Source organism: Buteo buteo, chromosome 19, assembly GCF_964188355.1.
Source record: "Buteo buteo chromosome 19, bButBut1.hap1.1, whole genome shotgun sequence".
Taxonomy (NCBI): domain Eukaryota; kingdom Metazoa; phylum Chordata; class Aves; order Accipitriformes; family Accipitridae; genus Buteo; species Buteo buteo.
This window is the reverse complement of record NC_134189.1, coordinates 29,356,725-29,382,752: the sequence shown is the minus strand read 5'-3', so window position 1 is coordinate 29,382,752 and position 26,028 is coordinate 29,356,725. Positions and strand designations below refer to the sequence as shown.

Genomic DNA, 26,028 nt, shown 5'->3' with positions numbered 1-26,028 from the left:
TCACTTCGGGGCATGGCATAAAAATAACAGGCTGCAGAGTTAGGTCTGCTACGTTTAGGCAAGGCTAAGCTTACTGTCAGGCATCTGTAAATGCAGAAGTAGCTGAAACAAGATGATGTTTCTGTAGGGACTTGCCTTGATATACTGATGTATTGCAGTGCCTCTTTCAGAGGGGAGGGACTAAAGGGGGTAGGGAAGCTACAGCGCATGTGACAATAATTTAGGATTGGCTACCCAGTTGTTTGGAACAGTGTGTCCGGCTGTACTGCTGATGCCAAATTGGAATTTGGCTGTGATATTGCAGTTAATTCCTCTTCTTACGAAGTGTGCTGTATCATTTTTCTATGGCTGCAGTAATTAGGGCCTGGCTTTACTGTTGCACGTGGTGAGGAACAACATTTCCCTTCCTTAGATCCAGCTGTGTTCATGTAGCTCCCACAGGGTGTGCATTTAGGAGCAAAACGAGGGGGCTGTCTCTTTTTTGGTGTTAAAAGGAAGAAATGGGACCCCACCACCTTTTCTCTGAGCCTCGTTGGGTTTGCTGTCTCTTTTTGCCCTAAGATGTTGGGCCATTTGTGGGTAAGATGTTACTTGCCATAAGCAGAGCGAGAAATAACAGTGCGGTGCGTGAAATACCTGCTAGAGGCAATGGAAGTCCTGCTTTTGCTTCTAGTGAGACCTCAACTTTGCATTGTCAGACTTCCCGTGTTTTTCTGGAAAGGGAGAGGTTAATGGGGATGGAGACCCAACGATGGCCCAAGTAGAGGTGCCTTTGCTGTTGTCCCTCTTGTCTGGGTGAGCTGTTAGCGAGATGGTTGGTGAAGGGAGGAGCACATCCTGGTACTGCCTGCCCAGTGTGGAGGGGGTGGTGAGGTCTCTGCTGCTGAAGTCTTTGGGCATGGAAGTGAGAGTCAGGGAAACAGGCCCCCCATGGGGTGTAGGGGGGACTGGGCTGGTGGGGTAGAGGTGGGCTTGTTGGGTGGCAAGAGCTCCTCCAGAGCCAGCTGCCGCAGAGCAGGTCATCCTGCTGGCTTGAGGAGTTAGAAATCACAGGGTCAAGGATACAACAGCACAGTCCAAAATACTGTCGCTTGACATGAAAATAACAAAGATGACCCTTCCAGGCTGTGAAATTTTGGATTGGATGTGCTCAGCTAGCTGGCCATCCCTGCGTGGCAGCTATCTGTCTTGCAAACCTACGTCGCTGTGCTGCTGCCTGGCTGGAGCCGGCGTCCCCTGTCCTGTCAGTCCCTCCCGAGGGCCGGGGAGAGGGAGAGTGACCTCCGCAGCTGACGCGTGTGTGACCCTCGGGTACCCCCGCGGGCCCTCTTGGAGGACATGCTCCTTACGTGGGCTGCCCCGAGCCGTGGGGCCTGGCCTCTAAGTGCACGTCCCTGCCCTCTGTACCGCAGCCCGTGGTCTCCCGCAGGCACACAAGGAAATTGAGCGCACTGTAATTCATGCGGTGTCATTTCCTTAATCCTTCTTATCTAGCTTGTACTGCAAAGCTTGGAGGCAGAGGTTTTGCCTCTTGCATCTAGAACATCATGCCTGGATCTAGTTGATGTTTATACAGAAGTGTGAGGGCAGCCAGAGGTTCTCCAGGGTCTGATAGAAGCCATACGTGATATTAATCCAAATTAAACTGTGTTACTCATTCCGCGATAAACAGGAGGTTACAGCACAGACTCAATGTGTTGCGTAGCTTTGAGACTATGAAGAATGAAAAGTGAATCCTCCTCTAAAAGTTGGCTGCAGCTGTGTGAGGCTTGATGAAGTTTTGAGACAAGCCAGCACACCCAGCTCACTGTGTAGGTGTTTGCAAGAAACGAGGCAGATTTATGGGAGAGGACTGTGGGTACAGGGAAGCAGGAGGGTGCTGGAGATGAAGTAAAGTAGCTGAACAAAACGTGGGCCTACTCAGGATGAATCTGTGCCTGTAGGCCAGCGCGCTCCCCCTGTGGCGGAGGGAGAGGTCAGGTTGCGTGCCCTGCTAACGTGGGCCCAGCTGGAGCTGGTTCGCCTGCATGGCAGGATTTTGCGTGCTGTTCTGGAATGCCTGCTTCCTCCTTGTGCTTTGCAGTGACAGAGTGTGTGGCAGGGTTGAGGGAAGCAGGGCAAAACAATCTGGTCAGGGCAGCCTTTGAGTGGGTGGGCGACAGCCCTGTTCTTGCTGCAGAGCCTCTTGTAGGGGTCGGGGAATGCCGGAGGTTGGTGGGTGCCCCAGCTGTCAATGGGGGGCTTGGCACTCCCCACGACAGCAGGAGAACATGTTGCTGGGGCTGGCTCTGGCCCTCATCCCCTTTTCCCAGCACTGGGGTGGGTGTATGGTGGACTTCACAGCAGTGATGGCATTAAAGACAGCCTCAGAGGCTGGGATGATTTTCCCTGATGGAGTTGGAGTCGGCTCCCAGAAGCATGGGGCTTTGCTGGCTTGTGTCTTTGGAGTGGGCACAATTCTCCCAGTGAGGTTTTTAGGCCTCGTGAAAAAGCGTACAAAAATGTGCGTGCTCTGGGAGATGTGCTGGTGCCAAAGAGCAGCGGAGGCAAGAGGTAGACTGGTGTAATTTTACAGTCCAGCTTACTCTGGGCTTGAACAGTCAGAGCACTGTGGTGCTGTGGAGGGTCTGCAACACCACGTGCTTCTTGCAAGGCTGGGAGTGGGGAGGGACGGATGCCACCTGGGAGTTTCAGACTGCAGGTCAGCATGGGAGCACCACTGGTGCTTCTCCATGGGAAAGGAGCGCCCACATGGTCCAGCTGCCTCTCCTGCTTGTGCAGAGATCATGTTGGTCTGGTGGATGTAAATAGACTTGTGGACTTTCTGCAGAGCTGTGATGGCTGAGGAGAGGCAGTTTCTGAGCGAAACACCAATTCTTAGGTGGTCCTGTGTGCTAATATGGGAGAGGAGGAGCAATTCTGTGTTACAGCGTTAGAATCGCACATGTTGGGTTTTTTTCAAGCGTGCTACTTGGGAATAAAGGACGGAGGAAGGTACTGCTGGTGGTGAGGAAGGAACTTTCTAACTCTGCACTTATGGGTCCTGCCTTCACATGGGCCTGGCACTGGGACCATACTAACTACTTGTGTTTGGATTTCCAGAGAAAAGGCTTCCTCTCGAGACTTCCTATTGTTACCTCACATCTGTGAAGCTGAATGCAGATGCTGCCTGTCAGGCTGCAAAGATTCGTGTCCAGCTGTGTATGTACAGAGGGGGAGAGATGTTATTTTGGCATCTGCAAAGGCATCTTACTAAAAATAGGTTAAAGCCCGTGAACCCGGGAGCAAAAGTAGTTGTCCCAAAAGTCTTACTTGACGCATCTTTCTTTTTCTTTTTTTCCCCCCTTAAGGAATATTTGTTTGGTATGTGCTCTGTGTGTCAGCGTTTGCACAAAAGCTGGTTGTGCTCATGCCGGAGCTGCTGCTGGGTGGATGGGGCCAGACTGAGCTCCCACTCATTCCCTCTGAGGCTGGGATATGTTGCCTCCCTCCTTTTCACTGCTTTCCTGCTATCCTGCTTTTTATCTGTCTTTCTACTTTTGGATGTTGAGCTCCTCGCAGACGGGGCTGCCTGAGTGCGTAGCATGCCAAGCCCTTGTGGTGTACAAGGGCAGACCGTGCAGCCGAGTGGGAGTGATGCTTTTCAGGGAGGCACGGGTGATCAAGTGGCATGTGGGGACGTTGGTATGTTGAAGTGAGAGCTTTCCTGTGGTTTGGGCTGCTGCTGGCCATGTTTTCTGTATTCGGTGGGGACAACTGCCCACGTGCACGTAGCAGCCTTTGTCCCTGGGTTTCTTTGTTGTTTCGAATCCTCTCTGCACCTTGATGCTGTCTGTCTTTCTCTGCATCTCTTGTGCTCATCCCTCTCGTGTGCATCCACTGAGGTGACCTGTACTGAGGAGTCCCTGCCAAGACCCCATGCAGGTTTTGAGAGTGGAACTGCCAGGCTCTTCCTTCACGAGGCTGGGGCCTCCGGCGGTGCAGAGCTGGCTTCATGTTGGGAAAACAGAATAAAGCAGATCAGTATTAACTTGCCTTCATGGAGCTGATCCTGGCAGTGGCTCAGCTGGATTATGTTAGCTGCTACCCAGAGAATTCCAGGTTTTAAAACGGTGAAGCAACTTAGCCTGCGAACAGAGTGAGCAGTTGCTTGGCTGTGCTCTTGTAATTGTTTTCTGTTCATTGACTGCATTGCAGGAATAGTACGAGGTGGTGTTAAATTTCTGGACAAGGCTTTTAACAAGATCTTCCGTCAAAACACTTGATAAACCACCTACTGTAATGCAGAATGCTAGTCTGTCTTTTTGCAAATTGAATTGTCGGAGAGCTCTTACGATTATTAAAAGATGCTTTATGTTAATTTAATTTCCTGTAAAAGACACAAGCTGGATGATTCAAAGAAACAGTGCAAACACTTAATCCAGGTAAAAGCAAAATTTCCATATCTGTGCATATGCAATACTTAAAGGTTTCCAACGGCATCATGTGCAGGGAGGAAGTATAAAAATAGACATAAACCCCCAATACTTTAAAATTTGTCAATTTTGAAGAAAGCATTTAGTTGTTGGGGAACTGAGTAATGAAAAACAGTCAAAGCAAGAATGGAGAAAGCATAGATTTAATATCTTCTCAGGGTGATGGGAGGTGGGAATTTTTTTCCCCATTGTATTTTAAATGAGTTTAAAACTGTGTTCCAGACAGCTTGTGAACAGTCAAGATTCAGCGGTGGTTTTCTTAGCAGAAGGGCTATTATTTGGGCTTTCTGGCTGGGTTCCAACTCAAGGGATCCCGATTCAGGGTGAAATGCCTCCTTGCTCTAGGCAAGCGTAACTGTTACTTCCCCTTCCTGTTCAGAGGGACCAGCAACTTTACCTCCTTTTTTCCTGCTGACATCCTTCAGAACTGAGTTAAGCTCATAGCTATCTTGCCCACGTATATTGAGCTTGATATTAACTTCTGCTTGTGATGAAGGGCTTGTGTGCCCAAAATACTGAATGATGCTCTCACCACCCCTCCCCTGGTGAGTGGCCAAAGAGAAGAGCTTGTGGGGAGAGGTGGTCCCAGCTTTGTGTCCTGGTGGAGCTGGCCCCTCTTGAATGAGTTGAGCTCAAGCGATCTTGGGCATCCTTTGAAGGAAGGATATGGCTCTGGATAGCAGTAGCTGTGCTTGCAGGATGGCAAGGAGTCTGAATGCTCTGCTATATTTATATATAGCACTAAACTTTTAAAATAAATATATATTACATATATATAAAAATACTGTGTTATATATAAATCTATATTGAAAAGTTGTGTTGCTTTCTGAATTTGTCCACAGGGTATGATGGTGTTGCACTTGTGTGCGTGGCAGGGGGAAAATAGCGGGGAAAACTTGGAGGACTTCGGTATCCCTGAGCGTTGCCTGCCTGCACTGGTGCTTAGGTATTGCTTAAAAGTGCTTAATGAAACTCTTGCCTATGTCTCCTGCCAACTCAAGTGAAAAGTGCCATGCTCAAATTAAAGATGTAGATGGGAGGTCAAGTTGGGGACAATGCTTGAGTTAATTTTTCAATGTAGACAAACTCTCTGCTAATTAGCTCGTTTATCTAAGTCCTGCAGCAGTTTAGCATTCTTGTTCTGTCATTTTTTTCCCCCTGTACCCTACCCTCCTGCTGCAATGCTGTTTAAAGTCTATCTCGCCTCAGAACTGGATGCCTATCAATACTACATCAAGTGATGTTCCTCAGGCTGTGTGTGCATTATAAAATGTATTGTGTGTATAGCTGCTTGTATCATTTCCAAATGCTTTCTATAGCAAGAAGCGTGCTAATACAGCATGGTTCATCAGGAACTGAATTTACTACTTAGTAATATCTCTCTTACAAATACCCAGCCTGCCTGAAACTGTGAGTGAGGATGGCATGTGCATGTTATCTAGTTGGTGTTCTCTTTAACTGTGTTGTTAAAGAGCTTTTCTATCTCCTGCCGCTGCTGCAGACTCTGCTCTGAAGGAGTTCTAAGAGAAGCCTGCTACCGTGTAGGAGCTTGAGCAGGTGCCCTTTGCAGGACTGCTCCGTGGATCAGTAGTCCTCCACTCCAGCACTCGCAGCGTCTTTCAGTTCATCTCTCTGCCCTGGTGTAATGCATTTCCGAGTTGAGTGCTCTGCTTGTGCAGCGTGGGTGTACTGAGCTGTTCCAAGGCGGTGACCTTCCTTGTGTTCCCAAACTGAACGCTGCAGGTCACAGGAAGCGCAGCTGCATCGCTTGGAGTCTCCTAAATTCTTTAAAAGGATCTCCTGATAATAAAGGCTCGTACTGCTCTTTTTCTTCGATTTCTCCCCCCGCCCCCTTTTTCTGTCTGTGAATAATCTTGGCTTCTTGTTCACTGTTTTCTCCCTTTTTAAAAAGACTGGGGAAATAATGGTTTCTTTGTCTTTTCTTTCTGAACTGAGTTTGCTACGGTATCTGTAGGGCAAATAAATCTCCTTTTTGCTTCTTCCTGGCATAAGAATAGCTTTCATTTGAGAGAAACTATAAATCTAAAATAACAAAAATTATAGTTTGACCTTTATTAGTTAGGAAAATAGTGATGTAATGAAATGGCTACTGGGAGGACCAGTGAGACAAATCACATGGGCCTTTATTTGTCGTTTTCCTGGCTCTGCTTTCCAGAAAGCCCTGCCCTTTGCCAAAATTAGTTCCTAGCCATTGCAGCTATAACGCCACATGGGGCTTTAAGTTTGCGTTGATGTAGGCGCTTGCCCGGGTGATGAGCCCCATTGAATTTAGACCAAGCAAAGCTGGAGGGAGGACCGACAAGGGATTGCAGCAGAGTTTCCTCCTGCCCGGAGCAATCTCGCCCCACTGAAGCTGGAGGCCACCCATGGGAGCGGCTTGCCAGATGTACCTGCCGGCAGCACAGCCCTTCTCCCTCCCTGGCTGGGCAGGCTGGAGCAGGAGAGCGGTGGGACGGCCGTGTGGCAGGGAGAGTCTCTCCCTCCAGCCCAGGTTAGAGGCAGCCTCCTCGGGGAGGGCCCTCAGGTGGCCGCACAGCCCCTCTCTCTTCCATCGGTCGTCTTCCCTTTTCCCACCCCACCCTGCCCTTTCAGAGCATCTTGGGTCTTAATTGCAGCTGCTTGAGGGAGCAAATGGCTCCAGCTCCTGAATCAGTGGGTACACGTATGTCTGGATTGCTCTCCCTCAGGGTTTGTGACTAGACCGTGTCTTCACAACTCCCACTATAAGGATCTGCGACTGACATGAAAGAACTCGGAAAACATTCAAAATTGGTTTAGCCCTACCCTGCCACCTTCTCCCTCTGCTTTCGTGATGTGCAAGTACGAGCGTCAGAACTTGGCTTTCTGGGACTAATTCAGCCTTGGCTTGAGGAAATGGATATTTAGATGGTTCTCCATTAAGTCAATGCTATAACCCTGTAAGAAGTGACCTTTGAATCAAAACTGCCTCCTTTATGTTCAGAGAGAATGCTTGGTGTTAGCCTGGGTTAGCAGACTCTCCTGTTGATCTTGTTCGACGCTCTCTCACTTTCTTGACTTGACAGCACTGTTGGTCATGCCTCATTTGGGCTCTTTGGTTTGCACGGTTGCCATATGGGAAATCCCAGCTGCAATCCTCAAACTCTTGCAAATCTGATGGAAAACGTTGTTGTAAAGTGCTTTACTTAAGCAAGGAGTTGAGGAGACTTGTAGTGGCTCACTGACCCTTTGAAAAGACACTGAGGATGGATTATGCAAAGTTCAGCCTTCAAAATAATTTCCTGGACCCTTGTGTATTTGTTTGGTTTTGTGTGTACTAACACAAAGCTTATTTTTAACTCTGTATCAGCATCCTTGTATGGAGGCTCAAAAATTACCTGTGCATTTATTAGAGCTGACTTCACAGTGTTGGATTTGCATAGTCTTAACGTTACAATGTGCAATTTTAATTAAAAGTAGTAGAGCTGCTGGATAGGAAGTCAAAACCTTAATTGTTAATACAGTTCAATTAAGTTTCTCAGTACCTAGCTAGTAATTATACAAAACTCACTGCAGTATGGAAAGACTGTTTGGAAACACAGAAGCATAGAGGTATGTAGAAGAAGGTTTTTGAAAATACCAACTGAATTGTTCTACTCTTTAAAAACAATTTCCTCCCTTTTGTCTTAAATAGTACTATTTTTGCTGTTCAGAGTTTGTAACTACAGCCTATTCCTTTGCTTGGGGTGGATGGTTTTAAACAGCTAAAGCAATGAGGTTTGTGTGTCAGGTGCTGCAAGCCAGTGATTCATTTTCCCTTCTTTGGCTAGTGTTTACAGAAATTTTGAGGGTTCAGCAAGGACTTGGACTCAGCCAGAAGCAAAATAATCTGTCATGAGCACTCTTGAATTATAGGGAAGGCTGGGTACAAATCTGTATTCCCTATTTTTGACTCACTTGTAGGGAGTGGTAGTCAGTACAGGACAGTGATTATTTCAGCAGTGACCTTTTTGGCATCCGGTATATTTATTATCGAACAAAATGTTGAAAAAGCTATAGTGAGATTGGCCTTTAAAGTTTGGATTGCATGCACAGGACTGTAGTCTTAGCATAGAGTAACAGCTCTGAGTTTAGGCTGTCTTTTCTTGCTTTCCCTGAGGGAAGCCTGAAATGATATGGTAAAGAGATGTGCTGGAGCCCCCAGATGAGTTGGCAGCAGAGCCCCGAACCTGAAGCCAGAAGCCTGTGGCTTGCCAGACCACACTGCAGTGTAATTACCAGATAGCATTGCTGCGACTCCGGGGGCGAAGCGAGCCGGGGCAGACTGAGATCTGCATCACTCTCATGCTGTGCATGGTATGGGTGTTGTGCTTTCCTTTCCTGTGCTTGTTTTACATGGATGTGACTCCTGAGCACCAGGTATACTCCATTTACTCTGCTCTGAGTGGAGAGTGGAATTCTTCAGTGCTCTCTGGGTTTTAGTTTGGTTTTGGTTTGGTTTTGTGTTTTTTGGGGGGGGGGTGGTTGTTTTTGGGTTTGGGGTTTTTTTGCTTTTTTTTTTTTTTTTTTTTAAGGAAGTTCATGGATTTCTTTTGGCAAGAAATGCCAAGTAAACTTAAAGATGTAAAGTTTCCTAAATTACTCATCTTTTCCACACAAAACTTGATGAAACATTGGGTTCCTCTGAGACATTTTCTAATGACCCAACATATCTGGCTTCATACAGAACATCTGAAAGAAACTTTTGGGAAGGAAAGCCATGGGATAAACAGCAAATGAAATCACTTTACAGCTCTGTCTCATTTGTATTACCAGGGGAAGAGGAAAGCGATTGCTTCTTGGCAAATTAGGCTACATAAAGGAATTCTATATAAAGATTGTATGCCCTAATGAGTATGAATCAGTGATGCAAGCAGAAAGGGGAAATGCATTATCACCAGCTGCATTGATGCCATGTATGTGAGGGTCACTGTGGTTTAATGAGCCTGGCAGGATGTGCGGTAAGTTGTCTTAGTAATTTCATCTTGAAGCAGGTGATCTCTGAGCCTGCAGGTCCCCAGCTTGCATAAGGAAGGGGAAAAAAATCCTGAATTAAAAAAGAATGTGGTGTTGCATGTTGGCAGCCCTGTATTTGAGACGCATTTCTCTGCAGAAGAGAGCTAGCTGGCTTCTCTGTGCGGCAAGCTGTTCAGTGCTGCACACGTGGCTTGTACAAATCTTCCCAATCTGTCCTTCTTTTCTCTGCACTTCATTTCTCATGTTCTTCTGGTTCGCCTAGATCACCCTCTGTAGAGCATTGCATTTGTGTAGTCCTGTCTGATGCTCGTATTAACTTGCATCCTCTCTTAAAGACAGGGCACTGCAAGTTTGGCATCTGCTAGACCTGGTCCTTGCTGGGGTTAGAGATGTGCTATATACCTAAGGAGTGTACAAGATAGTAAATGAGGAATGAATGAGAAGTGAAAGTTGTGTTGGAGCTCAGTAGTTAGGGTTTTTTGTGGAAATCAAAGTAAAATGGTCTTTGCCTCTTTTTGGGGAAGTGTTCCTGTTCCTAACGAAAATCTTAACAACTGACTGCTTATGATCATAAAAGCACTTAAGGCAGCCATTGGAAAGTACTGGGGTACAAATTCAGAACAACTTACCTGTATTCTTACATCTTCCTTTGTACTGTACCCCATAAGACCCCAAGTTTTTGCAAGTGATGACTTGCCCTGTAGATAAAGCAGGAGCTGTATTTTGCTATTTGGTCAAGTATGGGAGGCTATTTTTTCCCCTTCCACAAATTTATAGGATTCTTGGGGGATCTTTCAGGATGAAAGGAACTGAGGCAGAAACCTGCTGTCACCTGAAAGCCTTTTCTCTATATCCTGACACCATTATTGAAGCAATCTCTCATATTGTCTGTGGAGGGGGCTCTAATGAGCGTAAATCACCATGTATGGTAATGAGGGGTGAGTTGGATTGCAGACGGTGAGAGGTATGATGGTGACTTTCTCTGAAAAGACCTTGTCTGCTTCTACCATCTCCATTGCCTCCACCATCTCCTCCATGGGACAGCAACACGTGCTCCTAGGTATGGCTCAAAGGGGTGGACTCTGCAGTCTTCCAGTCAAAGGCTTAGGTTTCACCTGGCCCTTCTGTGCAGGGGATGGGGTCTCCCTGTGCTCCACCGCCTCTCAGAATATGCTCCTGAAGATGGTCCTTTCCACAGTTTGTGTGGTGGAAAATAATCAGATTAAGTAACGTTGAAGTCTTTTTGCTATGGCCCAAAGTTTACACAGCAGTTAAAAAACTGTTTTGTGAAATTACTGGATTCTAGTAACATCCTTATGTATTATGTTTAATAGAGGTGCGCTTGTGTAGGATGTATGTGGCTTCTAATATTAACTGTCCCCCATGGGAGAGATAGTTATTAGGTGATTTCTAAATGAAGATACAATGCAACACATACTTAATGATGGACTTGTTTGCCCCCAGCATCTTCTAAGTCGTTCTTTCACATCTGACGTTAGTTTTGGAGGCTGAGCAAAGTTTGCCTCTTTCCTTAAAAAAAACCAAGCAACCTCCTTTCCACAAAACAAACCAACCAGTTAAATGTGAAATATTTATTCATATTTCATGTGAAATATGAAACTAGCTTTCACTGAACTACTTTCTGCTTGGCTGCTATGGTGGTTAGGGCTGCTTGTTCTTCCATGAGAGAGAAGACTGGGTGGGTGAAGTAGGAGAGTTAATAGGACCGAGTTGAGTGGAAAGCTTGTAGGTGAATATACTGCTTTCTAGGGTCAGATATCCCTACCTAGCTGTTTCAGGCTCTACTATGATGCATTTCTTTGTTGTAATTCATTGTGATTTAAGGCCTATTGTTTTTGTTGGACACCTTTATGTTTATGCTCAGGCTCTATCTTGTTCCCAGCCCCAGTGTTTTGAAGCTCTGTTCCATAAACCTTGCCACCTTGCTCTTGACACACTGCAGTGCTTGGCTCAGAGCCCTGGGCTGTAGATGCCAGTGCCCTGCTATTAATAAGAGGACCCAAACTATTGCAGCTGGAGAGAGCGCGTCACAGGACAGATCCAGCGCTCCTGACAGGACCAGCGTCTTCTCCACGCTGCCGTCAGGATGTGTGTTGTCTTGACCTGGGGCGTTTGCTGCAGCGGTAGAGCTGTTGGGGCTGTTGTGGCCATCCAGCCTTGCTTCCCGCAGAGCCTGCTGCCTGCGGTCACACAGGGCTTCGGTCTGAGGGCTGGATAAAGTGCCTTCTGGCAGGTGGGCTGCCATCGCAGACATTGTTTGCACATTAAGACCCTGGAGAGCTTGCAGGGAAGCTGGTGCTGGTGACTTTTTAAATTGTTGTGTAATCGGTCTGAACTCAAAGTGATGGTCTAGAAGGGGAAAATTATTTTGCATCTCATCGTTTATCCTGTGAGCCTTGTGCTCTGCGTGCATCTTTTCTGTGTTCCCTGAGAGAAAAACTGTTTTTTCTGTTGTTGCAAGACACTGACCTCTTTAAAGGAGAGAGACTGAAAGCTAATGAAGTTTTTCCTCTGAGGATAATGCCCTGTAATTGTTAGTGAAAATGTGTTTAATGCTGGTGGCACCATCCTTACTTACTCCTTAAATAAAGTGCTGTAATAGGTTGGTTATAAAGAAGATTCTTGAATAAAATCAAATTAAACCAGAAAGGCTTGTGGGGGTGTGGGAAGGAGATATTTGCGTTCTGCTTTCATGGTGTAGAAACATTCGTAAGAACTAAGACGAATAAACCCTCCTGCTGTCTATCTGCTTGCTGCTAAGCACAGAGAGGGAGAGCCTCACTTTTCACTGGTGGCTGTGGGACTTGCCCTGGGGCTGCTCAGCCCTGGCTGGGGGTGGATGCCCATCCTGGCTCTGCAGGGTGCTCCCCTTCCCTGTGCTGGCTGCTTGGCACCTCTCAGGGTAGTTATTGCTTGTTTCTGGCCTTCAGCCCTCCCCTTCTTCTGAAGTAGGTTTAATTTGATCATACTTCTCATCCCCTAATAGCTGTCCAGGTTTATGATGCTGAGAGCTCCTTGGGCAAAACCAACCCACATAGGTTGCAAGTGATCTCGATTCAGCTCGTAAGCTTTTGTTCCTTTTGTACTCCTTACAGGCAGTATTTTCTTGGTCATGTTTCAGTAGTGCCTCTGGGTTGCTTCCATTCCCTAGCAAGAGCTTCATGGGATGCGATGTGCATTTATCCTTCCCTGGGATGAAGAAGAAGGTGGCTGCAATTTGTAGGTGACAGTACTGGAGAGGGGTCTTACTTTCTGTTGCAGCTGTGACACAGTTGGGTTGAGGTGGATCTAGTCTACCCTGGCTCTTTCCCAAGCATGAACTTAGTTGCTGCTGTGCTGTTCCTGTCCCATCTGCCAGCTGAAGGCATGGTCCGTTTGTGGCCCCAGTAGCATCCAGCATTATTTGTGGGTATCAGAAGATGAAACATGGCTTGTAAACAGCTAGCCCAGCATGTGATGGGAGAATGGTTTGTTGTGGTCTTTCCAGGGGGGTAGAAGGAGGGCAGGGAAGGGATGTTACTGTGCTTGTAGGTATGGAGATGGCAAAGAGCTGCCGCCAACTATCCCTCAGGTAGCAGAGTTGACAAAACCTAGTTCTTTAAAATTTTGTTTCCCCTGTGTGCGTTGGCCTTTTGTCCACCATGACCTGTGATCCTTCTCTTTGGACCTCTTCATTTTTTCTGTTCCTTAACTCCAGATTATCTTTTCCCTCCCTTTTGGCTTGGTCCATGGTTTCTCTCCGATGTCTTTCATGTTGGCCACACAGGAGTCAACACGTGCGCTGGATGCCCATGTGCAGATGCTGATGGAGCAGCTGCTGGGCCAAACAAAGCAGGGAGTTGTTGACTTCTTGCAGCAGAGTCTGAGTCCATGTGAAGCTAATTTGGATGTCTCCTCTACCTACATACTAATTTCTCCCAAAGATGTAAGAATGTGACACCTATTAGGATCTCTTTGCTTTCTGCCAAATGTGGTCAAAATTGACTAGCGAGTTGAAAATTTAATAGGGTGAGGACTGACAAACAACACTACCACATAAACTTAATTTCCTTTAGAATCCAGGCCAAAACTAAGTGGTAAGGGTTTTATTCTGCAATCATGTGCTTTAAAACTGTGTGGAACAATGTGATTAGTAGAAATGGTATTTTCAGGATTATTTGCAGTGCATATGATAACACAACAGCTGAATCCTGTTGTGTGCATGTATATTAGCACGTAACCAACTTAAAAGGGCTGAAACAACTGAAGTGTCTGCGTGGAGAAATAGCAAAATAAATGTATAAAACTTTTTACTTGTGAAGCTGGCAAAGCATCTAGTTATGTTGGTCTTAATTTCTAGGGTTTTTAACTCAAATCTTTTGGCTGCCTCCTCTTTACAACAATGAAAGAATGTATTTTGTTCCTTTTCCTGATAAGTGCTTTTGGTTTTTGCTGTTTGCATAGCTTCCACCTCACTTCTCAGCTCTGGAAACACAGAGTTCAGATGTGTGTGCCTCACTAACAAGATTTTCTAAGTTTGTGGTGTTGGAGCTATTTAAGTTCCTTCTAGGAATGGCAAAGTATTGCTGTGACTGAACTTCAAAGTGAAGGATGCCTGTTAACAATTTTGGATAATTGAAGGGTGGGCATCTTCCTGGAAAATGTTATGGCAAACCTTATGTGTGAGCCCAATCCCTTTTTGTTAAGGAATGTCTTGTGCTTATTTCTAGTAGAGTTGGGAAGGAAGACAGAAACCAGTGTGTGGCAACACCAGTCAGATTAAGAAGATGAACAGCACTGGTAGAGCAGCGCCTTTTGCATTTGACGGAGCATGCCAAGGTTGAAGGTGTCCCATAAACCTCCAGCCAAGAGGCACATGGAAGCTTTTGTTGGCTCTTTTGCATGTGTAGAAGAGTAAGACCAAACCCATGCCTATGAGAGAGAAAACACTGTGCTAATCTTGGTGTTAGTTTAGTGATACCAGTGTTACAGCCCGTTGTGGTCATGTCACCCTAAAAAGCAGTCGCCTGTAATGAAACTCTTGCAGCCTCTTGGCTTCCAGAACCAGGGCTGCTTGCAACACCAACTGGTTATTGGTATTTACACAAGGACAGAAGTGATGCCTGAAGATGGCTGTCCACCCTGTGTGCTCTAGCTTGCTGTGTGATTAACAAGATCAGTGGCTTTAGTCACCTTGGTGTCAGCAAAGTTGACATAACTATGAAGGAGGCAGAATACTGACAAGACCAGTATTTGGTGGTATCAAATTCGTGCTATGGAAAATGTCTTCCAGGAGATTGAATTCTCTCATATATGACCACACAGACTTCTTATCACACCCCCCATGCTGGGGGCATGAGATCTTCAATTAGGTTCATAAAATAATCCTCCATGTCTTACAGCCACTTCTACATCTTCCATCAGCTGATGTCTGCATTTACATAGACGGTAAGTTGCATATAACCCATTGCTTTGGCTTGTAGAATTAAAATAAAGCACTAGCTGACAGAAACTGCATGGAGTGGCACTCCAGATATGGACTCAGTCAGTGATTAATATAAAATTAGTCATAGATTAGTCATAAATTTTTTCCTTGCATAAATCATGCCTAGTTTCACTTAAAATCCGATAAGTTAGTAATTTGAAAGCCTTTACTTAAACCTTCTGCAGTTTGTTCTTGCTACTCATCTTACAAGTACTTCATTAAATGGTCTCTCTGGTGTTACTCTTCTCTGACTGAGGCGATTACCTGTAATATTTCAATATGCTTCCCGAAAGTGTTTCTTTGCTTTGGCAGTTGGCTATGTTGTCTATATCCTCCAATGCTGGTATGTTGATTCAGTGACATTTGTGTTTGTACATTGTTTAAATATACTGGTTTATGGTAGGAAATGTTGCCGTGTGAGATACCAGCTGCTTTGGTCACTGGAGTTAATGATGTGGTTAGTTTTCCTCAGGTCCCTTTAGTTTTCAGTTTGGGTTTCTGTGTGTGCCAGACTCCCTGTTTTTGGGTCGAAACTTGTTTTTTAAGCTCAAGGCTGGCACTTGCAGGATGGACAAGTACTGTTTCAGGTTTCAGCTGTGGGTGTAGTAATATCCAAAACCAGACTGGTTTGCTAATGTGGATGCTGTATGGTTTTTGTGTCAAAAGATGTGCAGCCTTCTAGAAACCAAAAATAAAGATATGGGCTAAAGTATCCGTGTTTTATGCATTTGTCTCAGTGCAGCTAGGCTGTCCCATCATAAATAAGAGATGTGTTACATGGTCTGCAGCAGCTGAAAAATGTATCCAGGGACAGGGTGATTTAAATGTGAGAGAGATTGTGTGTTGGTGGGTGATACTTGGTGTGGATAGATGATGTATACGAATGTGGGGAAATGACTCAAGCTACAGCCCTGATTACTTCCATTCAGGTTCAAACCAGCCTTTGCCCAAAGGCCTTTTACAAAAAAATTGTACCATTGGCATAGCAAATTAAAAGATATGCATCAAAGACTTTTTCCACAGAAAATCATTAGGTCCCCAAATCATTCCAGTGTTTCTTCATTGCTTTACTTCTTGGCTTTAAATCCGCTACCCACCTTTCCAAGTAAAGATAACTGGACATGATCAGCCTGCATTGGTGACTTCCTTGGAAATATACATGTTATTAATTTTCCTTCATAAATTTTTGAGTCAAGTTGTAGCTATTGATTCATTCTTTAAAGAGCAAATAAAAATTAAAAAGAAAAATGGTCTATTAACACAGACTAAAGGCAGAGTATAAAAGCATCAGATATGCATCTCAAGCAAGAATCTTCTCAATGTAAGCTTTAAAAAAAAAAATAAATTCTTCCTACTGCCCAGCATAAGCTAGGTATTACCTACCATTGGAAGGGGTGAAAGGGTATGGCCAAGTTCTGCAAAAGTAGCTTCTAATATATGTAGACTCGGGGGAAGCCGAATAACGAGATTGCAGAAATGCCTGTGCGTGCCTTGACAAGAAGAAGCTGCGTCTGTGTGGGAGCCTCTGGACGGCCTCTGCGTACACTTGTGTGAAGCAATGGCTCGGCCAAGCTCCTGCAAGCGTGGCTGGGCTTTCGGGAAGAGGGGTCTTGGCCGCGGGTGGAGGGTGGCTGGAAGAAGCCACATGAGCGCTGGCTCGTGTTTTGTTGCCCAGAGGGGTGTCTGTGGCAGAGGAGGCCTCTCGACAGAGGAGGCCTCTTGCCACCTCTTCTCCTGGCAGCCAAGCGGGAGAAGGGGATGGCTGCCCAAAGAGGTCCAAGCGATCCTACCTGGAGAACGCAGAGGCTTTCGCGTCCCTGCTCTGAAGGGGTGAGCGGTCGGGATGTGCGCGGAGCTGCTGACCGCCGGGGAAGCGCCGGCCGCGGCGAGACAGTTCCTGGAGAGGGGACTGTGCCTGCTTCGAGCTGTCGGCGTTACAGGCAGCAGCCGCTTCCATCGCAGGGCAGAGCGGCTTGTCTGAACCTTCGCTGTGGACTTCAGGAAACACTCCCTGTCTGGGAAACTGTGGCCGCCGCCTTTTGTGCTCTGCCCTGCGGCAGGCTGAGCTTTGCTGTCCAGCTGACGCTGTCCTTGGCAGCCGCAGCCCCTCTGCCCAGGTCCCTTCTCATGTGATTTCTTGGTGCCAAAAGTCCCGAGTCCGTTGCCCAGATGACTTGCCTGCCAGTCTCACCATGTCCTCAAGGTGTAAATGGTCCAATTACAAAACCTTCCTTGATCAGAAACGATTAGGCAAAGCAGATCTTTATTTTTGTCCAGCAAAGAACAGACATAAACCAGATGATTTGCTTGCAGTACTCATGCATTCTTCCAAAAATGTTCCTGAAACAAAGCTTCTGGTAGGCACAAAGCAAAGAAATAAGTGCTGCACCTTTCTTGCTAACCTGTGCCCCTTAACGCAGTGCAACATGTGAATTTTTCAGGTCTTTAGGCATAGAGTTGTGTCTTGTTTAAATTCATACAGCGTGCAATTGTATGCAATCATGCTGCTTGAATTTGAAAAAGATGTGGGTGGCTATTGTAGAAAACCGTTGATTGGCAAGGAGAAATATTATTGCTGAACATGCAAGATTATAGGATTAAGATTTGTGTTTTCTTCCTGGTTAAGAGATTATAGTCTGGAAAGGACAAAAAATTTCACGTTGTGCACCTTCTTTTCTTTTGTATTGCAGTACACTTTTTTTTTTTTTTTCTTTTTCCTGGGGATACTGGAAAGGTTCCTCCAGGGCATCTATATTTGCGATGTTCTCTGTATGAAAGCAAAAACCCAATTAACTTATATCTCACCTGGTTTGCCTAGTCTTGCACTTCTTAAATGATCGTTCCTCAAAATTGGCTCTTGATTATGGGAGTGGTTTTCTGGGAGGTTGGTTTTTTGATACTGAAATTGAACTTAGATTGAACTTGGTGGAGAGCTTAGCTCTTGCTGTCGAGGCTGGAGAACTCCTGTCCCCCAGAGACCTGGCTGCCTGCGTGCCCTCTGATCGGGGCTTTGTGGCACATTTATCATGTGTGATGCAAGAGCAGCTATTCCCTCAGTTGCCATTCTTGGATGATAATTTACCTTTCCAGCTAAACCAGGAAAACTCCACCCTTTCCCAAAAGTCCCCACAAGTCCCAGTTTTCCCCCAGCGTCCCTGAGCTCCAGACTTCCCCTGGGGGCTGTCAGCCTTCCTGGCATCCTAACGCAGGTCACAGGGTAAATCCCTCTGGACCTCTGTGTCCTGTGCCCCATTCAGCCAGGAGAAATACTGGGGTGAACATCATAGCCACCCCTATTGGAATTACTTTTGAAAACAGTCTTCAGAGGCGGGGTGTGCAAGAGAGGTTTCCTTATCTCTAGGATTAGAGGGAGTCTGAGATTTCTGGGGAAGTTTGTTAGTAAAAATTAAATTGAGTTTGAGGAAGGAAGGAAACGGGGGGGTGGGAAATGTAGGCTGCTTCCCTAGCAACCTTTGCAACAAACTGAATCCTTCTGGTGACAGCACACAAGGTAGGGTCTTAAAGCGGTTAGTTCACTTTTGAGAAATGCCCGCAAGCGTTCCCTTCCTCATTAGATAGTGGGCGGCCGTACAGCTTGCCCGAGGTGTGGGCTGTGTGTGTGTAACTCTGACTGTTGGGAAGGAAATGACTAAACTTTCTGTCAAACCACAGTAACAAAGAACGTCTTTGATTTACCAAAATAGTCACGGTAGAGAGGCTCAGGAGTAACTGTGGTGCTGCTGGCACCCCACGCCAGGGAGAGCAAATCAGTTGGAGATTAGTACTCGTGGGGAGCGAGACTCTCCTGTCCTTAAAGTCGGTGTCAATGGAGGGAGACAGACCTGGGAGGCAGCTTCATCCTGAAGAGCTGCGGGGACTTTCCAGTGGTGGAGAAGATGATGAGGAAATTGGGGCAGGATTGTTGACTGCCTCTAAAGTGGGTGTCAAGACGGGCAGACCAGCTGTGGCAGCAGGAGCCGCCCAGCCAGCCCCACGCAGCGGGGCACAGCGTCGGAATCGCAGGGCTGCTGTGCTCCGCGTCTCCTTCCCTGCTGCCTGACTGCTGCCTGCGGGTCCTGGCAGCCCGGGTGGTGGGAATCCCAAAGATACCCTGTCAATTTGTGAGCCGTGTCTGGCTCAGCTGGAGTTGAGTATTTGGAATGAAGGGGAGAAGCTCCATCTAACTGTAGGTTTTCCATTTCAGCCCTTGATATTACTTTAAGCAGACTTAAAATAACACTGTTAACTAACTTTTTTTTCCCTAGCTTTGTGGTTCCATACATGACATTCTGCAGTACCCTTTATAGAAACCTCAAATATTTTTTTTTCCCCGCCTACCATGTCTTGTCTCTTTTTCCATCTAACAGATGTTTTTTTTCCTGTCTTGTACAGGGCTCAGTACATAATTATTCTGTTGCAATAGCCTGAAGCCCCAGCTCTGTGACGGAGTCTGCTCGCACAGACTTATATGTCCCTGTCATTTGTGTTCTGTGTAATTTTTTTCCATGGTGTTTTTGTTCAATCTAGTCAAAAAACACTGCTCTGAGAAGCAAGGAGCACCCAATCATTTGTGTGCCCTGAGACCATCTATTATAGCTTTTTAGTATCTAGACCTGAAAATGCTTTTGCCTTTTTTTTTTCTTTTTTTTTCTTTTCCTTCTGCTTATCTCCCAGTCATGCACAGGCTGAATTCTCTCTGTTCTAGTTTACACCTTCTGGATATTTGCAGTTGGTCTTTGTTGCCTCAAGTCAACAAGTAGTTAGTCTGTGTCTCTTTAGCCCTACATTTTTTTTGAGCTGATTCTTTGCTTTCTGATCATATTGCTTGCTTGTCCTAAACTTCTGTTGGTTTGGCAAGATCTGTAATTGCTCATGGTGTGATTTTTGTTCAGAGAGCAGCATCTCACCATGCTGGTGCAGTGTCCCAGGAGGGGTACACTGGAGTGTTCCTGGTTGTTTCAATCACTCTACCAGCTGTATTTCACTGAGCACTCATATATGAGTTACTGATTCTTCTGTCTCTTCTAATGGGAGCTGAGTAATTGCCTAGGTCTAGAAGTTTTTTTGTTATTGGTCTAGAGTTTCATTCCCCAAACTTCCCTTTTGCATTTCAAATTCAAAGTTTACCCAGAACCTTCTCCTGGAACAATTTTGTCAAGCTTCCCACACCAAATAGCTCTTATTTTGACCACAGTCTGTAGATAGGAGTATCCGTGACTAAAACTTTCTGTCAAACCACAGTAACAGAGAACATCTTTGATTTACCAAAATAGTCACAGTAAAGAGACTCAGGAATAGCTGTTGGGAACGAGCTGTAGGGTTCGTTCAGTGCTATGGGCTGCTCAGACTTCCACTGGCTTCACTTCACGCTCTGATCTCTAGACGTTCAATGCCGTGGGGTGCTTGGTTGGCATTTTTGGAGGTCACAATAGTAAGAAAGAAGCCTTGCAAGGCATCATTCACCTTCGTTTTGTGTTATATGTGTATGGTCAGCTGGAGGGGTGGAAGGCAGGCACAGGCCAACCTGTAGGAATACTGAGAGATAACGTTGCTGGGAATTACTTGGAATAAACAAGCTCATTTCCCCTTTGTACATCAGTTGTCATCCTTTAATCTCTTGATATTGGCTTTTTTTTTAACGCTGTTATGTACGTCATCCACTGTGCTTCCTGTATCCTGTGTCACTTGATGATAAACTTCTATAAGACATCACTGTTAAGTCATCTCGGACTTTGTAGTGATTAATTAAATTATTTATTTCTCTCTTTTCAGTGTCAGAAGTTTATATGGATCAGTGGTACTTGCTCAAGAGTGACAGTGGAGATCAGCATTAAGTCTGCTCCTCTGGGTGAGTAATTAACCCACTGCATCGTATCTACATATCTGCTGGGTTTTTTGCTTGATACCTTACACAACAGTTCCTTTAGGCTTTTATTTCAAATGTCATTAAAATTATGTTGTATACAGCTTCCAACAGGAGTTGTGGAAGAATGTCATGCTGCTTCTGCTTGTATAGACATCCATTTATTTGGTATCTTTTGAAGGATAGCCATCATTTAACACAGTCTGAGCTGCTGTTTAGATTCAGGGAAGCTTTCCGCATTTTAAAGACAATGGATTTGGAGTTAACATATGGACTGTGGCAGAGTAATGAAGTGTATTTTGATTATCCAAGAAATAAAACTGAAGTGACCACTGGAGCTGTTCTGTGGCATATGATGGGCTCAAGCAGTGCCAGTGCTCCAGTACGAGGCCCACTGGACTTGCCATGCCTGCGTGGTGCAGCTGTGCTGCGTGCGTGCAGTTAATCTGACTCAGCAGGTCTATGGCAATGTGCAAAGAAACTGTCAAGAGCTTTCAGATTACTGGGGCAAGTTTATGTGAAAACGCATTCAGCAAAATAGACTATCTGTTGCATTAGCCATTGGAAATGACCCGGTTTAGTTGACTTCAGGGAGTGGCATTTTGCATTGGTCCAGACTGATTTGATCCAAGTAGCTTAGTGCATGTCAGAGCTGGCAGTCTTGTTTTGGGGATGGTTATCCCTCATCTAGTTTGTTTTGGATATTACAGTATGATCTAGCATGATTTAGCATCCTAAATTCCAGCAGGAAAGCTGGGTTGAATTGCTGCGTCTGCACTTCAGCCATGTACCCTGCAGCTGGGATGTGCTCGCCCCTTAACACCACCACTGAGGTCCCAGCTGCTCGCTGGGTCTCTCGTCCTGACTCGTGCTGCTGCACTCTTTCATATTCTACAACCGCTAGCTGAGACCAGCGTCTACCAGCATGCTGTATCCTGTGTCTTGGCTTGCTGCCCTTCAGTTGCTCTCGTCTCTGAACCGCTTACCCTTGCCTTATCACTGGAGGAGGACTGCAGTATTCGTTTGTACCGTCCTCTTTGAGGTAGTGTGTGTTAGCCTGCCAGAGAAGCAAGCGTATCTCCCTTTGGGTGATGCATCTACATCAGGCGCATCTGGTGACTTGTTCATACGTCCAAGGCCCCTGAAAGTCTACCTGTGTCAGCGGCCAGCTTCTGTCCAGAGCTCTACTGGGCTGCTTCATAAGGCTGTCTCCCCACCCTAGCTGGGACTTGTTGCCTTTCTGTCTACCCTTTCCATGATGGATGGGCTGGATCCCCCTCCTGTTTCCCTGCATCCCAGATCTTCCCTGTGCCACCCTGGGGCCAGCTGATAGGGTCAGCGGTGGCTGCTGTTTCTCACGATGTTTAACAGCCTGAGACCCAAGGGGGTGCTTGCCTTGCACCCACAGGTTTGCTAACAGTCATTGGGCTTTGGAAAGGGCAGCACGTGCCTCCTCTGCTGCCTGGGACCACTGGTGCGCTGCCACCGAGGGCTTGGGGCTCTCCTGGCTTTGGTCATTGCTGTTCCCTAGTGCTGTCCTACATCTCCAGGCCCACAGTATGCGAGGACTGGTGTCTCACTTAAAATGTTATTTCCCTTCTTTTACTCCCTTTCCCTCTCCATAGCCTTTGGAGTGCCTTTTCTTGGATCTCTGACACTTTCCACACTAAATCACTGTGTGTGAGCTCTCTCTGGGATTCACAGGGTGCCTGAGGTCTTGCACCGGACCTGGAATGAAGTGGATGTTGCTCCTTGTTTGTCAGGAACCCTGAACTCCAGTGCCAAATGCTTTTATTCCCTGGGGTTTTAATCAGAGGTCTGCTGGCTGCAGGAGCCGGTTATCACCTATTGTCTCCCATACTGGTAACGTTTCTTCAGTTGTATTGCTGCTTATCAGAGTTGCTGGGATTACACTCCGGCTGGCCCTGCACTCCAGCTGGATTTGAGTTGGTCGTGGCTGTAAAAACATCATTAAAAGTCCAATGCTGGCTGGCAGCCACGTTCTGCTGGATGTGTGTTTGGAGACTTTCAGTCTGCTGGCATCACCATGCAAATGTCTTGCCTTCACTGGAAGTCTCTGCCTCTTTGCTCTCCAGATGCTGTGCTGGTTTCCCCTCCCAAGGAGTAGCAGAAGTTTTGGAACTAAAATCTGCTTTGTTTTCCCTATTGCTTGTGCTATTGCTCGTGGGAAGGGGTGTGTGTGTGTCCATGTCCATCCTAGGCTGTGGTAGCAGGTGCTCAGTCCTCCTTTCTTTGTTCCTGTAGCTCCAGTACTGGTGTTTCTCTGGTATTTGAAGGCACGCAGTTTGAGTCAGCTCCATTGCCCATAGCAATCAGTCTGGAAAGCTGGAGCTGATTTCTCTGGCTGCTGCTGGCTTTCACCATTAAACAAATAAATAAGAGCCTCTCCTAACAAGATGGCAGGAAATTCCCATGCTTGACTTAGCGTTTACAGGAGCAGTGGGCTGTGTTTCAGGCAGCTGTCTGCTTCTCCCAGCCAGGGGGAGGAACACGGCCTTTCTTGTTGTGTTGCCCCAACTTCAGCCCAGATGTCTGAGCTCCGATCTCACCACACAATACCCTGATGTGTTTTGAGTGGAGTTTCGGTGCCTCTGCCTGCTGCCTCTATTTAGCCGTAGAAGCACAGATTCCCATCCCTTTGTTCCCTCCCTAGCAAGCACTGTGTTAAACATATCGCTGACAGTCCAACCATGACCCACAGTAAGGCAGTGTGTATAAGTAATCCAGAAAACCTAAATAAGGCTTTTAAAATAAGCCTTAGCAGAGAGAGATGCTTTAGTGTGGTGCCATGAAGACATAAACCTGGCTATGTCCATGTAGCCAGATCCAGTCATACTTTCTGTGGCTGCTGCTCTTTCCTAGCAAAATCCGCAGAGGTTTTCAGATACATCTTCACCTTGCTCCACCACTTCTTGGGACCGCTTTTAGTTAAAGTCTGTGCTCCATGGCAGCAGATTGTCTGGGTGTCCAAAGCGAGACAGAGCATGCACATGCAGCACTGAAATAGCACATGTCCAGTCTACCCTGTTACCATGCCTGTGTGCAAAAGGCAGAAATTAGTATTGGTTTTGTTGGGTTTTTTTTCCCCAATGTCACTCTGAATATGGGAGGGACAGAAGTACAAGGCTACTTCTGTGTGCATCTCATTATTGCATTTATTAGCACTTGCTGCCTTGTTCTGCAGGGTCCAGCCATCACAGAGCTTTTCTTGGGCTTTTAATAGTTGTGCTAAACTGAAATGTGCTCAAAATAGTTATAATTTAAAATATTTCCCCAGAGCCTGTGGCTGCTCTGCATGTTTGTGGGAGGTGTAACACTACCCGCGGATGGGGTGCAGGGGTCCCCAGTCCCGCCCCAGTCCCGTTCCTGCCTGGCTGCTGGAGCAGAGGGGTCATGGTGTTAACCCAGTATGTTGTCAGAGCAGTAGTAGGAACCCAGTATGTTGTCAGAGCAGTATTGGGGCATTAAATGACATGGGGATACTGATCAAAGGTCAGTTTTGATCTGATTTGCTGCTGGGTTTGGTAAGAGTTAAAACCACCGATCTGTTCATTTATTTTTGAGTTAACGTTTCTCTGGTGTGAATGACACCCCGTGTACCATGTAAGCCTGTCAGCTGAGCAATGATCCTCGGACTGGAGGCGATGGGGAAGGAGAGTACCACCCTGTCAGGCAGTGGTGGGGATGGAAGGAGGCAGGATTTTCCGGGTTGTTTTTTCCTCCTTTTCTTCTGAGACGCAATATTGCTGCTTGCAGAAAGCAGTGTCATTATGCTTTTGCTCTTCACATTTTATGTGATGTGGTTTGGGTAACGTTAATGTAACTTAATGTTATGCTCACCCACAGTACTGATGGTGGCTCTCCAATATACATAAATCTCTGCAGAGAGAGAGGAAGTTGTATTTATCTGTAAATAGTTAGCATACTGCCCCGTTTATCTAGCACATGACCTCTCTGTTGCACGCTGCACTTCCCTGCCTCCCTCCCATCCAGTCCTTTTTATTTAATTGACTTTCCCAGTCCTGACAGTTGCTGTATGTTCACAAAGCATAAATTCATCCCCTCCAAAGCTTTCAAATCTAATTTCATTTCTTCCCTTACTTTTTGGGAAATTTTTTGCTCTCTTGAAGACTGAGAATGTATGTTTTCCCTATTTATTTAGACAAGCTTATTTTGTCTGCAGAAACCTGGTCAAATGTTGCATTTCTTTTCTTGCATTTATAATTCTGTGAGGTTTATGTATTGGGAATAATCTTTGTGAGCTGGAGGAAGATTGTCCAATCTGTTTTAAGATGTCCCACTTTCTGAGTATTGCGTCTCATTAGGAATACAGTTGGCTGTTTGCATGGCTTTTTTCTTCGTCTGTATAACTTGGGGGAGAAAATACATCATTTCATCATCTAGTAATAATGCTTGGCACTTTGTTTCCATCTTCAAAGAACTATACAGCTATGAATGGAATAATTTCTATAACATTGTGTAGTAGTTTCTCATTATAATTTGCCCATTTTACAGATGGGGAAAGTGAACAAGAAGTCAAGTGACCTTAGTCCATGAAGGGAGAAACAAAATCAACCTGAGTTCCCAGCTCCCTGACTTGTACTAGAATAGCACCACACCTCTCTCTTGTTTAAACTAAAGAAGGGAGGTGAGGGGGGGGGAAGAAAGTTTGATTCTGGTCAACAATAAAAGGAAAGGGAGAGCTGTTTATCTTTAATGATCTTGCCTAACCTTATTAACTGTTTAGTTGTTCATTTGGTGGTGGTGGTTTTTTGGTGTTTGTTTTTAAATATGTTGTCTAACTTACTGATGTGGTTGTTGCTTCTCAGCGTATTGTTCAAAGTATGTGAGGAATTGTCTGGAGTTTATAAAGGCGCAGCAGTGTGTAAATTGGGTTAGGGTTGTTGTGGAGAGGAGGGTGTTGCTCACTGCCAGCTGGGGGATCTCTCTGCTCCTTCCCTCCTCTTCCCCCTTGAACCAGAAGAAGGGGAAACATTTTCTGTAGTATTTGGAAATATTTTTTCCCTGTTTTATTTTCTATGTGAGACTGAGATGGGAAAAGCGAGCCATCCTAAGTGGGGACTGTGTTAACACATGGCATATATAGAAACTAATCCTTGTCTCATCCACCACATGCCATGTTAGGATTTTTTTTTTCCCCTCATGGGTTGTAGTGGAAGTTGTTGGCT

General features: G+C 45.9%; 1 protein-coding gene across 10 annotated transcripts in view; it reads left to right on the top strand.

The window, feature by feature from the left end:
• The window catches only part of PPFIBP1 (PPFIA binding protein 1), a 117,809-nt gene that overhangs the window by 11,798 nt on the left and 79,983 nt on the right, over positions 1–26,028 (top strand). For all 10 annotated transcript variants that reach the window (XM_075051915.1, XM_075051916.1, XM_075051914.1 and 7 more), the window contains exon 2: positions 20,728–20,803. The gene's annotated coding sequence lies outside the window, so the exon portion shown is untranslated. The remainder of the gene's footprint in view (positions 1–20,727; positions 20,804–26,028) is intronic.